Raw genomic sequence first — 14,746 nt, forward strand, 5'->3', positions numbered from 1 at the left:
GGGGGTGAGGCTCCAGGCGCCGTTTTGCGAGTGGGGGTTTGCACGCCTGATTGCAGAAGGGGGCTGCAGGCAGGGGTTTGCACGCCTGATTGCACGGGGATGGTGCAGGTGGGGGGTTGGCACATGGGGTCTCGCATGAGGGGCTGCGCACGGGGTTTTTGCATGCCAGGTTGCATGGAGGACTGCAGGCAGAGTTGCACGGTGGGTGTTGCGCACCCGTTTGCGTGGCGGGAGTTTGCACCGAGTTTTTGTATGTCTCGTTGCATCGGTGCTGCAGACAAATTTTTGCACGTGGGATTTTGCATGCCTGGTTGCATGGAGGGGTGGGCTGCAAGTGGGGGTTTGCATCTGGGGTGTTGGGTGGGTGATTGCACAGGGGGGTTTGCACGCCCTGGGGTTATACCCTCCCCTGGAGGCTCTGAAGGCAAGGCAGGACGTGGAGGCAGGCGCTTTCCAGCTTCGCTCTTCCTGGCAGACCTGTTCTGGTGCATCTTCCGCGTGTGCCGTCGCTACAGGAGAGCTCACCGCAAGGCGGGCCGGAGGCTTGCTGAATGCTCCAGTTAAAATTTTGATCCTGTCAGCTTGGGGCCTTCGGCTGTCGATGCCCCATTAGCATCTCCCCACTGACGGCCGCGCGGGCCTTGCTGTTAAAATTGAAAAAAAAAGCCACAAATAAAGGATATAAAAACTCCTTGAATAGGGAAACGCGCAGGGGATGACATGATGCCAAAGCAAACCCGCAGGCGAAACCCGCTGGGTCCTGCCAGGTCTGGCCAAATCTCGGTACGGGCTTCCCGCAGCCCCCCATGACTGAGAAGAAGCTGCCGTTGTTGCTGTTAATTTGCATTATTTGGTGTTAATATGTGTGAAGGCAGCTTTGCAAACATCTAGGATATACAGGGAAAGGTCGATGCGTGAGTGGACAGCTACGTAACAGCATAATTCTTTAATTTTGAGGCACCTCTGGGTGGATATATATGGTTTATATACATCTGGAAGCATGGAAGAACTTTTTAGCTATTGAAAATTAAATAATATTTCTATATTTAAAGCTTGGGTCCTGGAAGATGCTGATCTCCAGCTACGCCGCGGCTGCTGAATCATGCCCGTAAGCCCCTAATGTCCTTAATGCTAAGTACAGGCAGGAGTGCTTTGCCAGGCTGGAAGTGTTAGTCCCTCCTAGACAAGCAATTCCAAATATTTATATGTTGATTCTTTTAACTTTGAGACACAAATAAGCCAGAGACGTTTTGGTGGCAGAACAGAAAAAAAAAAAACAGTCCCAAACAACAACCAACATGGGAATCTCCGCTGGTCTATTCCACTTTGTGTAAACTGAGCGGAGAAAATATTTCCTGTTTCAGGATCAAATAGTGAGAGTTCAGCCAGCCCTTTTTCTCTGGTTATTTGAGAAGGGGTTAAAAATGGGGTCAAAAAGACTGAATCTTGCCAATTCGGTCCCGTATTTGGTCTGGAAGGTATTTTATTTTAGGGGGTCTCGAATGCAAAGTCACCCACTGACATAGGAAAAATAATGGGTGGTTTTGCTGAAGGGGAGAACCCGTTGCAATGCTGCTTGCGGTGCTGAGGGCAGAGCAACGCTTTGTCCGAAATTGGAATTTATTTGTGATAGCTGATACTGAAGTGCTTAAAAATACACATTTGGAAATAAAAGTTCATTGGGGGAGCTGAGGCAGGATTTAATACCGGAGTCACTTTTCCTGGTGTGGCCGTTTGCAGAGGCTCCCGCCGCAAAATCCAGCCTTGCAGCCTTCTCCAAAACATGCTGGTGCGCTCTTCGTCGGGGGGGAAAAAGCGGTCTGAGAGGCTTGCCGTAGAGTAAATGGAAGGAGAACGGGAGAGTCAAGGAAGAAAAAGAGAACTATGCTTTTTTTGGTTTCAGATCCGGTTGCTCCGTGTGATGCTGATGGAAATGGTTCACGTTCTCAGCGACGCCGCTCTTGTCGGGGCTTTGAGATCTGCTGTAAGGTTGGTATTGATGGGACATACCAGGACACTGAGTGAAGACAATAACTTCTAAATAATAAACGCGGGAGACCGGTCTCGGCCCTCATCGGTAATCGCGTAAATCTGCACAAAGTCAAGTTTCCTCCCCCAAAACGCCGTCCTCATCTTAACATGTCTCTAAAAAAGGGGGTTGCAAACCCCGGGGCTGGTTACCTCCTCGCCGGCCCCGTGCAGGAGCTGCTCTTCCGTAGTCGGGGTGCGTTTCATGTGCATCGCTGGCTTTTTTGGGGGTGAAACCAGGCCACTGTTAACCCCCCCCATGGTTGCTCCTGTGCGAAAAGCGGGATCACCAACATCTGGAGTGAGAAACAAGCCCTAAAGCCACCCCAGCCCCCTTCCCCCCAAATCCTCGACCGGCCCCGTCAGGAGCTGCTCTTCCGTAGTCGGGGTGCGTTTCATGTGCATCGCTGGCTTTGTGAAACCAGGCCACTGTTAACCCCCCCCATGGTTGCTCCTTGCTCCAAAGCGGGATCACCAACATCTGGAGTGAGAAACAAGCCCTAAAGCCACCCCAGCCCCCTTCCCCCCGCCTGCTCCGGGACTTGCCTGGGCGCTCACGAAGCGCCCGTGGGCTGCAGCTCCCCCGGGACGTTGCACCCGGATCCTGGGAGCCGTGCTAAAGAGCAGGTGCAGCACAATTTGTTTCTCAAAGAGTTTGATAAGATGCTGCTAGAAAACACCAGAGGCCTTGAGAGACCTGCTTGCTTCTTGCCTGAAGATAACTAGGAAAGGTTTTCAAAACCGGAGGGAAATCCTCTTTGTGTTAAAGCAGCTTATCCCGTGGAGGTTTGCTGCGAGAGCTGGGCGGCCGTTTGCAGAGTCGAGGGTCAGGCAGGCCTTGCACGAGCAGTGAACAAAGGGGTAAATCCGGGAAAGCAATGTGTGAAAGCATCCGGACGTGATGCGGGAGGATGGCTTCACCCCCGGCTTCGGATGCGGGCTGAGGAAAAGCTCCCGGCTTTACCGTCGGAAAGGACCCCGGGTGAGATCTTGGTTTTCCTATTAGAAACGCAGGCATGCCTTTCCAAAGAAAAAGAATGAAAATAACCTCTTAAACTCTTAATACTTTCACTGATACAAGTGCGTTTGCTCACTCTTAATATCATGTGCGAGACTGCAGGTCCCGTAACAAGAAAACCTGGGATTTTCCCCCGGTCGGAGCTCCCCGGGTTGGGCGTGGGGCGTTGGGGGTGGCCGAGGATGGTCCGGCTGGAGCAGAGCCCAGCAGCAGGGACCGATGCTTTTCCTACCACCTGAGGGAAGGTGCGTTTAGCGTTGCAAGAAAAAAAGAGCGTTTAGAAACTAAAGAGATTTTGGTTGAATAATACCTGCTTTGGGAAAGTGGTGAGGTTGTTTCCAGCTATACATCGTTAGTTGTAATTGGGTCAGGACACACCTCATCCGAAACACTGCTATAACTTGAATGCTGGTTTTGGCCCCTTCTTCTGGTCTTGCAGTGAGCTATAAAACTAAGCTGGGTTTGTACAATAAACTGGGGTTATTGTATACGTCTTCACATCTTTGACTTCTCTGTGTGGTTGGGTTTGTCTCGCGCTTTCGGAAAGGGCTTGTGGTTTTCTGTCCCTCGGTGTCGGGAACGCCGCCGTTGAGTATCGATGCCACTAACTATTCAGTAATATTTTCTTATTAATAAACTTAGCATGTTATAAGTTTCATGCACATATTTCATTTTCCCTTAATTTTTTTTCTTCATTGCAGGGTTAAAAATCTCAGCGCTGTGTATTCAGAGATTATTTTCCAGAGCTCTCCTAGGCAAAGCTCAACATTTTTTATCAACTTTTATAGCAGCGAGGAGCCAGGAGGTGGCACTGGCTGGCAGCGCATTCGGGTCTCACTCCCTTCAGCAGCTCCTGGCCCTGTTTCAGAGCCTCTTGGCTTCCCTAGAAAATAAAACACTTCTGCTTTTCAAGGTTGGGAGCCTGGATAACCCCGCAAGCTGAGGTGAGGGATGGCAGGACTGGCTGGTCATGGCACCGCTGCTCTATGGGCGCAGGGGAGATGGGCGAGTTTGGCTTGTACCTCCTCCGGCAGACTGGGGAATTTCTGCCTGGGGTTTTGAGGGCGAGCTCGAGGGAGCTTGAAGCTCTGCAAACCTGGGGGCCGCGCGGACGTGACCACCATGAGCTCTTTCTTTTGGGTTGACTCAACCTCCGTTGACTTGCGGGTGCTCCAAGACCGTGCAGGAGCTCCAAGACCACGTGGGTGCACCTGGATCAGGTTTGCTCCCCCTCCTTCCCCAGAACTCTTCCAAAGAAAAGCAGTGTAGACACACAGAGTGTGGGAAAAAAATCCCCCAACTGGGCCAAAAGGAGCTTTAAACTCAGATTTCCTGACCAAAAAAAAACTATTTCTGGCACAGTTTGTTCTGCGTGGGGAGCTGGTGCGGGCTGTATTGGCTGGAGGGACTTTTTTTTGGTCCAGCTTCTCACTGCACCGCAGATACCGCGGGTGTTCCTAGAAAACAAATAGTATTAAGAGCAATTCTGGAAAAACCTAAGTGGAAAACTTCTGCCTGCTTTTTCTAGCTAGCTGTTAGCTTGTAGGTTATGGGTTCAGAGGCTTGAAAAGATTCTTTTGATGGGACAAGCGCTGTACAAGTTTCGTGCATTCCCGTTCTGCTGGTGTTTACCGATTATTTACCGAGCGACTGCAAATGAAACCGCGCCACCGGCCGCCGCAAACCTCGTGGCGGATGGTTGCCGGCGTGGAAGGTTTGTCCCCAAACAGCCCCATTTAACGTGGTGGCTCGGGAAGATGGGACATGGCAAAATCGGCATGTGGTCCCCAAGGTGCTGAGGTTTTCCTGGAGAAATGGGGTGGGAATTGGGGCGGGAGGAGCAGGTTAGCCCAGCTTGGGGGTGGGATGGGGCTGGCGTTTCTCATGCTTTCCCAGAGGGTGTTGGTGGCTTCACGCTCGAAACCGAACACCGATTGTTAGTCATTTTATTGGCAGGAGTTCATATTTACAACAGAATAATAGGAAATAGGAAAGAACCTAGTCATTACAAAGCTCTTCAGTGTTTGCACAACTTTTATGGCTCAGGACGGCATCATCCATCTATTGAAAACTTTGTACATAAAGTCACAACTGTACTAAAAACGGAGGTGACCGCTTCGTTTAGAGGATGTAGTTTCCAACGCAGTGACGATGTTCTTTTCTTCATCAAAGCCGTCGTGTCTGAAACAAGGGGAAAAGGTGAGGAAGCGGTTGCCACGTCCTCCTATTGTGTTTCAAGCCATGCATGTGGCGGGACGGGGATTTCGTGTGCACCTGGGATGTTGGTGAGCTTCAGCCTCTGGAAAAAAGGGGATTTGGGTGGTCGAGCAGCGGAGGTGCCTGGGGCTGAGACCCAGTTTGGGCCAGGGGTACCATAAAGGTGTTCCCACCATTGAAGCTCCCGCTGAAGGCTGTATGCAAAGAGGTCACTTGGGTGCTTTGGAAAAAATACCCCAAAATGCCTCTTTGGGTCATTAGTAGCAGCTAAAGCTTCTTTGGTTGTCCCTAGCGTTGCAGTTGGATGCCCAAAAGGTTTAATTATTATTTTTTAATTATTTTGAAAGGTTGCTGCAAAGCGCTGCTTGCTGCCGCTTTAGAAAGAACTGGATTTTGCTGGCTTAAAGACATGTTTTTAGGGAGTGCTTAAATCCTACGGGGCTTTAGTACCTTCTGAGGAGGAGCACGGTGCGGGGGGGGGTCATAGCAGGAAACCCAGGAGGCTGAGGAGGACGACGAGGGGGAGGTGGCACCGGAGGGGCGATCCCACCGACTCCTGGCAAGTCAACGAAAAGAAATCAGTCGAACACCGCTTGTTTTAATGTGCTAAAAGCCGGTGGCAGAGTTCGTGCCCTGACTAGCTCCTCTGCCTTCCTAACTGCCCCCGGTGATCGCTCTGGGGGGGAGAAATCGCATCGTTGCCCTGGAACATCCTTATCTGTCGCTGAGCAAAGGGAAACGTGGGGGGCGGCGGCGTTCTCTCCTGCAAATCCCTTCCCCAACGCCCTGATGGTGCTTGGATGGAGGTATGGGAAAAGGAATAACCTATGATGTCACAACACAGGATTAACTTGTAAGGGAGCCAGAGGGATGCCTCGTTGGGACAGGTTTGATGTCACTTAATTAGGAAAACTGGGAATTTCCCCTTCTCTGACCGCCTTCTGCGCAAACTGGCGAAAGAAGTCCATGGCAAACTAATCACGGCTATTGCGTGGACGCTCTTTGCCCAAATTGGAGTTGTTCAGTGAGTTAAATGGATTTAAAATGTTGATTTTATTTCTTCTTGCGACAGTGGTTTTGGCAAGGAAGGCCCCCCCCCTTTTTTTTTTTTGGAAATATGAAGAGAAAGTCCAACTCACCTCATATGAATAAATGGTGGGTATTAACGTGGTGTTCTCGGAGTAATATTCTACCGTTGCATATAAGTAATCACCTGGAACGAAAACATTGTCCTGATGAGTCTATTAATGTTTACTATAACCAGGAAGGCGTCTTACCCACTCAAGCCATTATAATAATAACACCGAGCATCGATTCCGTAGGTTGGAAACTTAATTTTAGAGGCTGCCTGGGTTGGGGGCTGAGTTTGCTTGTGAGCAGCGACGGCAGCGTGCTGGGGGGGGTGCAGGAATCTGTTACTGCTGCGGAAATCAAAGCGAATCTCTCTGCCCAGGAGCAGCTACCGGGGTTCCCTCTGCTCTTAGCCCATCTCAGTAACCTTTTTAGCTCAGCGAGACGTGATTTCAGATGGGAACGAGAACCACTGGGGGCAGAACAGCTCCAGAAAAATGTCTTTTAACTCTACTTTTAATCTTGTTTTATGTTTTACACCAAAGCATCGCTTAATTTATAGTGGTCAGAGCCATTCGGTGTTAGGGCATGTATTTCCTACCGGTTATTCACATTTGTATCGGAGGTTCCTGATGTGCTTCAGACACAGATGTTTTCATCTGAGAGGGTCTCCAGAGCCTCCTTTTACAGTCGGGGGAGATACTGGGTACCAGTTTCTCTCCACTGATACTAAAGGAGGTCGGGGGTACCCATGCTCTGTGCACATCATCCAGCGTTAGGTGAGATGAGTCCCACCCTTATATCGTGACATGATTATTGCACGTCTTTTCCCCTCTGAATAGTCAACGTAATTCAAATTAATCCGAATAACTCAGGTAAATAAACTGCTGCTGCTTTGCTCGCGTGTCCTGCCTGAGCACCCGCAGTGGCTGTAACCAGCCGCTCGAATTCCCACGCAGCCACGATTCAAGCAAACCCTCTTAATTCATCTAAGCGGCGTCTCCCCAGACCTCAGATCCATTTTCCTACGGGTATTTCTGCAAAGGAGAAGGACCTCGGGCCGCGGCAGCGCCTTCGTTTCCTCGAGCAGCCTTGAGCTTTTAGCTTAAATTAAAGCTTGAGGGCGCTGAGGTCTGTGCTGGTGGCAGCACAGGGAGGTGGGACGGGCTCAGCGTCCCTTGGGGGTTATTTGTGATTGCAGGGGACTCGATTCAGTGGCTTCTCGGTGCCTTTGCATTGGTTTTTATGGGCAAAGCCTGCTCTCCCTGCCTGGCGGAGGCTGGATGGAGACCTCCCAGCACCCTTTCCAAACCCGGTTATTCCAACTTGTTCACGCAACTTGCATAAAACGATCCAAAAAAAGCAAGAATTTCTCACTGAAACGAGATGCGTAGTCGTATAAAAACTCTGTTATCTCCTCTTCTCCTGCTATCTCAGCATTCCCTGAAAACAAACAGAAAATGAACGGTTCATCATCGGGCACTGTAAGCAGAGACTCACGTCGAGCTGGCTGGATACGGTTTCACATGGATAGTTTCGCTGATTTATTGGCGCGCTGTGCAAAACCTATTCCCTGGTGGGAGTAATGGATTCGCAATCTGGCCCGTAATTAAATCAGAGACTTCACGACAAAAGGCATCGTGTTGCAGACCGGACCAGAGCTTGTCCCAGGTGGGTTTTTTCCTTTATTTTGGGTGCAGATGTGCCAGGAGAGGGAGATGCAGTAATGGGATTGCATGTTCCTGCACCCCGTACCCCAAATTTATTTCGGGGTGGATCTCGAAGCTCTGCTGCGTGCGTTTTGAGCTGCTCCTCAGCCACCGGCCCGGCTGCTTTATTCCTCGTGTGCCTTTTGCTGTGAAATTGCTGAAGGCTCAGAAAGGAGCCTTGCGCTTCCTTAGGGTTGGCTCACTAGAAATAGATTTCTGAATCGTATGGCGTTGTCAAAGGTGTGTCAAGTCGCTCATTTCCCTTTTCCAAGTACGAGGTTAAACGTGTTTTCTTTTTTTTCGGGGTCTTATAAAGCAGACTAATTGGGAATATTAACATTATAATACTTGCGTACTCATATACTTGCATACTCATACAATAATGTAATGAGACACTCATACAATAAGATAATATAGTATATTTTAATACTCATATATACTCATAAAGATAATTATAATATTAATATTATAAGTTATACTATTAATAACTTTAATGATGCCATTAGTCATGCCTGGGGCCAGCCGTAGCTCCGGGTACCCCTCTCTAAAACTTCCCACCATTTCCTAACGTAGCCCCGAGTTTCTCAGTGCCGGCAGCGAGCTGAGCGAGAAGCCCAGATCCAAAAACTCCCCTCATCAGGAAATTATCTGAAAACAGCGCCCCAGCCTAAAGATTTCTGCGCAGGCATCAAAGCCCTGGGGTAGGAGTCGGGTCTGTGGGTCGTGATACACCGCAGCCTCATCCGTCGCTCGGCCTTGCTGTGTAAAACCATCCTAGCCCCATGCCGAGCTTTTGGGGAAACTCGGACCGAAATCGGGAGCTGCGTGGCGTGGCGTACACCCATCCACCCCACGCACCTTCCCACGCTCGCCCTTCGAAAATGCTCCGTCCTTTTTGGCTCCGGCGCTGTAAACTCCAGCTCTCGGGGCACGTTATCCCATGCACAAAGCTTTCTGAGAAAGTTATTCCAAGTTGGCTGTTGTATTTACACTGGAGCCACACTAAGAATAATAGAGGAGTTGTATTGCCGCAAAGAACTTCCATCTGGAAATCCCCCCTCCTCGGCTGCTTTTAACCCCTCGCGTGATGTTTCGCGTTTGGCTTCGCTCTCCTGGCGCGGCAGAGAAGGAGGAAGGCTCTTTGCGGCCGGCAGGCACGGCGGAGCTGCAGGCAGCTGCCAGTTTCCAGTTATCCGCCCCTCGGCCGGTGCTGCCTGCTATCTCACGTTCCCAGAAACATTACTTCACTGCACATGTGTTCATCCCTAATTAGCTGCAGGCTCCCACCTCAAGCTGCCGCTCGTCCCTCCCGGGCGCTGCCAGTGCTGTGTGGTTTTCCTGCCTCGGTTGCCCCTGACTTCGGTCTCCCCGCATCTCCTAAGTGCCCACCTAATACTTCAGGAAATCCTGGTTTGGTGGGGGTTTTTTTGTTTCCCTTGCCTGTATCTGTCTCTCTTAATAGCTCCCAGCTGTATATTGCAAATTATTTTGACTGCAGTATGGAAAACATTAATTATCAGACTCTATTCTCCAAGCACACGCTATACTCTGCAAGCACAGACTATATTCTCCGAGCACACGCTTTACCGTAACTTCTAGTAATTGCATCAGGTTTTCCCCTGGGTTTTGGGGGTTTTTTTTGCTACTGACCCCCCATCTCCAAGCGAACACCCCAAGACCTTTCAGCCTCCAAGGCCCCACCCCGAGTGCCATGCAGCATCCCAGAAGCGTAGAAAGAACCTGAGCCCAGCACTTAGCGGCGCGATTAAATTAAATGGCAAGCCGGAAAACCAGAGAAAACATATTTACCCAGTAAAAAATGAAGAACCAAGAGTGCTGCGATTAAAAAGTTCGTCATCCTACGTTTCGGTGTCGTCCGCCGGTGCGGCTCGGTGCTGCTGCTCGAGAATTTCTCGAGCCGTCCCAGCAGAGGCAGGAAATGACTCTTGCGAGGGCTGGACCGAGCAGCCCCCGCGCTCGGAGAAAAGACAAGTTTTTCTGCAATTTGCCAAGGGGTGCGATGGCAGGCTGGGCTAGAGGTTGTCCTATATGGGCCGGGAGATGCGGGATGCCCGTGACGCCGCTCTAGCGATGGAAGATTTTTTTTTTTTTTTTTCCCCTTTGCAAAGACTTTTCCGATGGCCGAGTTGCAAATCTTGGGAAGTTATTCCCCAGGGAGGGTTAGCGCCGCTGGATGAGCTCGCAGATAGAGGGAGGGTGGTTTTGATTATGTTATAACGGAGTAGAGCAGGAGTAATTAATAGCAAACCCTTCTCGTAGAGAAGGCGGCGATTCAGAGCAAAGGCAGAAACGACGACTGGGAGCCAGATTTAGTTCCCCACTTCCCTTGAAATCTTGGGGGATTTTTTTTTCCCTTGGCTTCATTTCACCTTCCCATGCCTCAGTTTCTCCAGCAGTAAGAAGAAACGCGAACGGTCGCGGGCTTATTTTATTTTGTGGTGGATAGAAACACCCCGGGTTGGGATGCTTTAGGAGCCCCATTTGGTGTTTACGGTCAGCTCCTGTTGCTGCATCCGCAGGGTGTGGTGCCTTGGTACATATCGCTATCAAGCTGCTTATTTTCTTCTCTAAAAATAAAAACAAAATAGGAAAACGTTTCTTAGAAGGGAAATGGGTAGGAAAAGAAAATCTGGCTCCTCTGCTTTGTGGGGAAAAGCCAATACCGGTGCCGGCGGCCTTCTCCGAGGAGACGACGTGATGCCGGTGGAAACTGGTGTGAACTGGGGCGCGAAGCGAAAGGGGAATAGAAGGAGCGGGAGGTAAATTAGGTGTGACCAAACTGGTGTAAAATCAGTTCCTGAGCGGCGCGTGGTGGGGGCCGCTCACCGCTGCGGGTTTGCCGCCGGGCGGGTGCCGAGATCGCTGTGACTTTATTGCTTGCGCAGCGATAAAAATTGGTTTTCGTGGGGAAAAAAAGCACACGTTCACCCAAGACGGTTTCCTCTCTCGGCTGGTCTCGAGCGTGGTGGTGTGTTTTGGGGGCTCTTGGATGTGGTGCCCGAGGTGGACGCTAGCAAACCGAGAAAGAGCAAGAGAAGTCTTAGAAAGGAAGAGAGGAGCTGCATTTTTGAGGTGTGACGAGAAGAAGTTCGTAACTGGGAAGATTCGCCTGGAAGGAGAACCCTTCCCAGCCAGGAGGGTGGTCGAACATGGGACGACCTTGGGAGGAGGTGCAGACCGTGCTCTCGCCTTGTCTTTATCCACCATCCCTCGAGGCACCTTCTCCCCGTCTTCAAAATCTTTTCCCAGCCCTATATTTCAGTTTTCTCCAGCCAAACGTCCGGAGGACGATGCTCCCCCCACAGCACGGACCCGGGGGGGCTGCGTCCGTCTCCCCCCCCTCTCCCCGCCTCCCTCGGTGGGTGCCTGCCCCCGCGGGATGTGGGCTGGGGAGTTTCCTCTCGCAGATGAGAAAACGGAAGCGAGTTTTTCAGCGGGGTGAGAGGTTTTAATGGCAAACAGCTGTGCTGAGCCGAGACCGAAGCGGGGGGCACGGGCTGCAGGCGGGGATGGAAAACCACCGGCTGTGGTGGGATGGGTGCGGGCGTCTATTCTATGGTTTTATGATCGACGGGGCAACCAGCCGGGGAGAGCAGCGGCAGTCAATATTTTTCTCACCCTTGTGCTATCGATTTTAAGCCAAGGGTTCCTTATTGATTTTAAGCCGAGGGTTCCTATCGATTTTAAGGGTTCCTATCGATTTTAAGCTAAGCAGGGTTCCTTACTGATTTTAAGCCGAGGGTTCCTTACTGATTTTAAGCCGAGGGTTCCTTACTGATTTTAAGCCGAGGGTTCCTTACTGATTTTAAGCCGAGGGTTCCTATCGATTTTAAGCCGAGGGTTTCCAAAGGCAGATTATTTTTTTTTTCCGACTAAGAGGGGACCCAACTGAAGAACTCTTCAAGCGCATCCCAAAAATGGTTTGCAGCCTCCCGGGGCTGGACGTGCTTTGCCGAAGGGGCTTTTCCCATCCGTAGGGAGATGCTTAGCAAAGGGTTAAGCGCGGAGGAATGCCGAGCGGCTGAGCAGGCAGGAAGCGAATATCTCCAAACCCTCCCCTCGACCCACAAAAATAACATCAAAACTCAAAATCTCAACCCAAGCAGAAATCTGACCTCGTTGGGATGAATCCCACCGGGGCCGGAGCTGCCGGCTCGGCCGGGAGGCGCTTGGGAAGCGTGGGGAGATGTCGAGCTGTGAAAGAGTTAAAATATTGTGGTTTGAAAGTGGTGGGGAGGGAAGGGGCAAGGCAGGTTTACGAGGATGGTGGTGTCTTTTATTAGATGAGCGGATGGGGTTGGACAGACCAACCTCTTGGCACGCAAACTTGGAGTCTGAATTCAAAGGGATTTGCCGGCTTGGGGCTGAGGACAGCTCCTCGTGGTTGGATGTGATGACGTAAAACTTGAAAAAACTTGGAAAAAACCAAAAATGTGGTACCTGCAGCACGGAGACGCTGCTAAGGGAGCCGGATAAAACGCGCTCTGAGGTGACACGAGGGGGCAAACCAACCCTTTGCACCAAATTCTGCTGTTCTTTCACGGCCGCGAACGCATCGGTGTCCAGCCTGAGCATCCCCGGCAGCGTCCCGCGTCTTCGTGGCGTGAGGGATGGTCCTCGGCTGCTGGGGGCCGCCGGGGAAATGCGGGTGCGGATTTTGAATTCTGGTTCTGGCTGGAAAAAGAAAACGCTCCGTCGTTTTGTTTCGCTTTTTCCTTTTGTGTTTGTTCTTACTCCCTTTTCATGTCTCGCAACACAGAGCAAAGACATCGCCCAAAGAGCAGCCAAAAAAAGCAGCCCAAACCAACGTCTTTTCCATCTCCGATCCCATGCTCCTTTCCCAAAACCTAATTCCTATTTTGCACAATCTCTGTACTTTTATGCCTTGGGGGTTTTTTTATTATTATTAAAGTTTACGTGCCGAAACCAAACCGTAAAAGGTCGAGCAGCGAGGGAGCAGCGTGGGAGCGATGCCTTTCATGTGGGAACGCTCAACGTGCGAGCCAAAAAAACAAAAACCAACCCAAAAACGGCTTTTCCAGAAAGGGATGGCGAAGCCGGCTCTCGCTTCTCACGGTGCCGAGGCTGCTGCATCCCGGGGATGCTCTGAGCGTCCCGGCACGGTGGAAGCCCGGCAGGCTGCGGGTGGGGGCTTGTACCCCCGGCCGTGGGTTTTACGCTGAGGACGAAGGTGCGAATGAGATCACCGCCGTCCCCGGCTCTCGGATGCAGCGCGTCATTTCCCAGCTTTAATAGGCGGAAGCAAAACTTGAAGGGAAATTAAAAAAATGCAGCTGGTAAATAAGACTCTTCCCTTAACAATGACTCGTGCCCGAGGAGATGACATTAGCAGGATTCCTGCGGAAGTCGCTGGAGGGGACATTGTTCGGTGTTTTCGCTGCAGGAGACGAGAAGGTGGATGAAGGAAACCCAGAAAACCCCGTGGCACCGGCTGCCGTGGGGTTTCCACCGCTCCCCGAGGTGCGGCCGAAAGGTAGGTGGGACGAGCTGCCCTTCCCACGGGAGTCGTTTGAGGAACGGAGGGGCTTTTCTACCGAACGGACTGTTTTCGCTGGCCGACGGGGTTTTCTACTCTAAATAAAGCTTTCCTGCCCTTCCCTGCCCTTTTGTAAACAGCGTCTCCGTGGGCTGGCTGCTGCCGGCTGGGGTGCGCGTCTCTGCCAGAAAGACTGGGAAATGAGAATAGGATATTTTAGATACTTTGAAATAAAGAAAAAAAAAAAAAGCACTTTTAAACAGTAATTCGTAAAAAAACCCAAATAAAACCACGTTCCCGGTTTTCAGGGTTGGTGCCCGCCGTGCGCCGGGGTGGCAGCTCGCTCTTCCTCTGGGCATCGGCCCCACGTGCGGCTCTCGGGGGGGGCTCTCGGCACGGATGAAACACGAGGGATTTATAACCCGGTGCCGTCCCACCCCCCGTTTTAGGCTGCGATGGGTGCTGCGGCCGGTCCTTGCCGTCACCGGCCGTGGGATGCTGCGGGAGGTGATGCTGGGTGGCCCCTCCCAGAGTCACGGCTCTGAGAGACTTCTTTTCCAAGCACCGCCTTTTGTTTTTTCCTTCCTTAATTAGACCCGGATCAGCTTCGTGAACCCCCGGGCGCGTTCGAGGGCTCTGAGCGACGGGCGGGGTGCTTCCCATCCCTTCCCCTCCCCTCCGAAACACCCCTCCGGCCGCAGCACCGACCGAAACGGGAGGTATTAATTGCACCCAAGCACCCATAGACTCCCGGCCTCCGGGCGTTATCCGGGGGGGTCACCGAGCAGCCGGGAAAATTAGGAGCATCCTCGGAACGAGGAGAGGAGTTGCTCATCGCGTGTCGTGCCGTTGCTCTTCAGTGCGTTTTACTGCCCCGTGAGCAAAATAAGGAGAGGAGGGGCTGTAACGCCGCTTTGCTTAATTCTGTAACGTTAAAATACCTTTTTTTTCCTGTTTAACAGTAATTTCTGGTGGCTGCTGTACAGCGTGCCGCAAGGCACGATCGGCTATCGATCCAAGACCTCAGTTGCTTACCCCGGAATGAGGAATTCTGTTATTTTTACGCCATCTCTCATCGCCGTCGAGCATCCCTTCCCTCCCCTCGGCGCTTACAGCCTTCCTCCTTCTCCTCCTCCTCCTCCAAGCCAAGCGGAGCAACCCAGCAGGAAAAAAGCAAAGGTTGTT

Source organism: Aptenodytes forsteri, unplaced genomic scaffold, assembly GCF_000699145.1.
Source record: "Aptenodytes forsteri isolate BGI_AS27 unplaced genomic scaffold, ASM69914v1 Scaffold110, whole genome shotgun sequence".
NCBI classification, from domain to species: Eukaryota; Metazoa; Chordata; class Aves; order Sphenisciformes; family Spheniscidae; genus Aptenodytes; species Aptenodytes forsteri.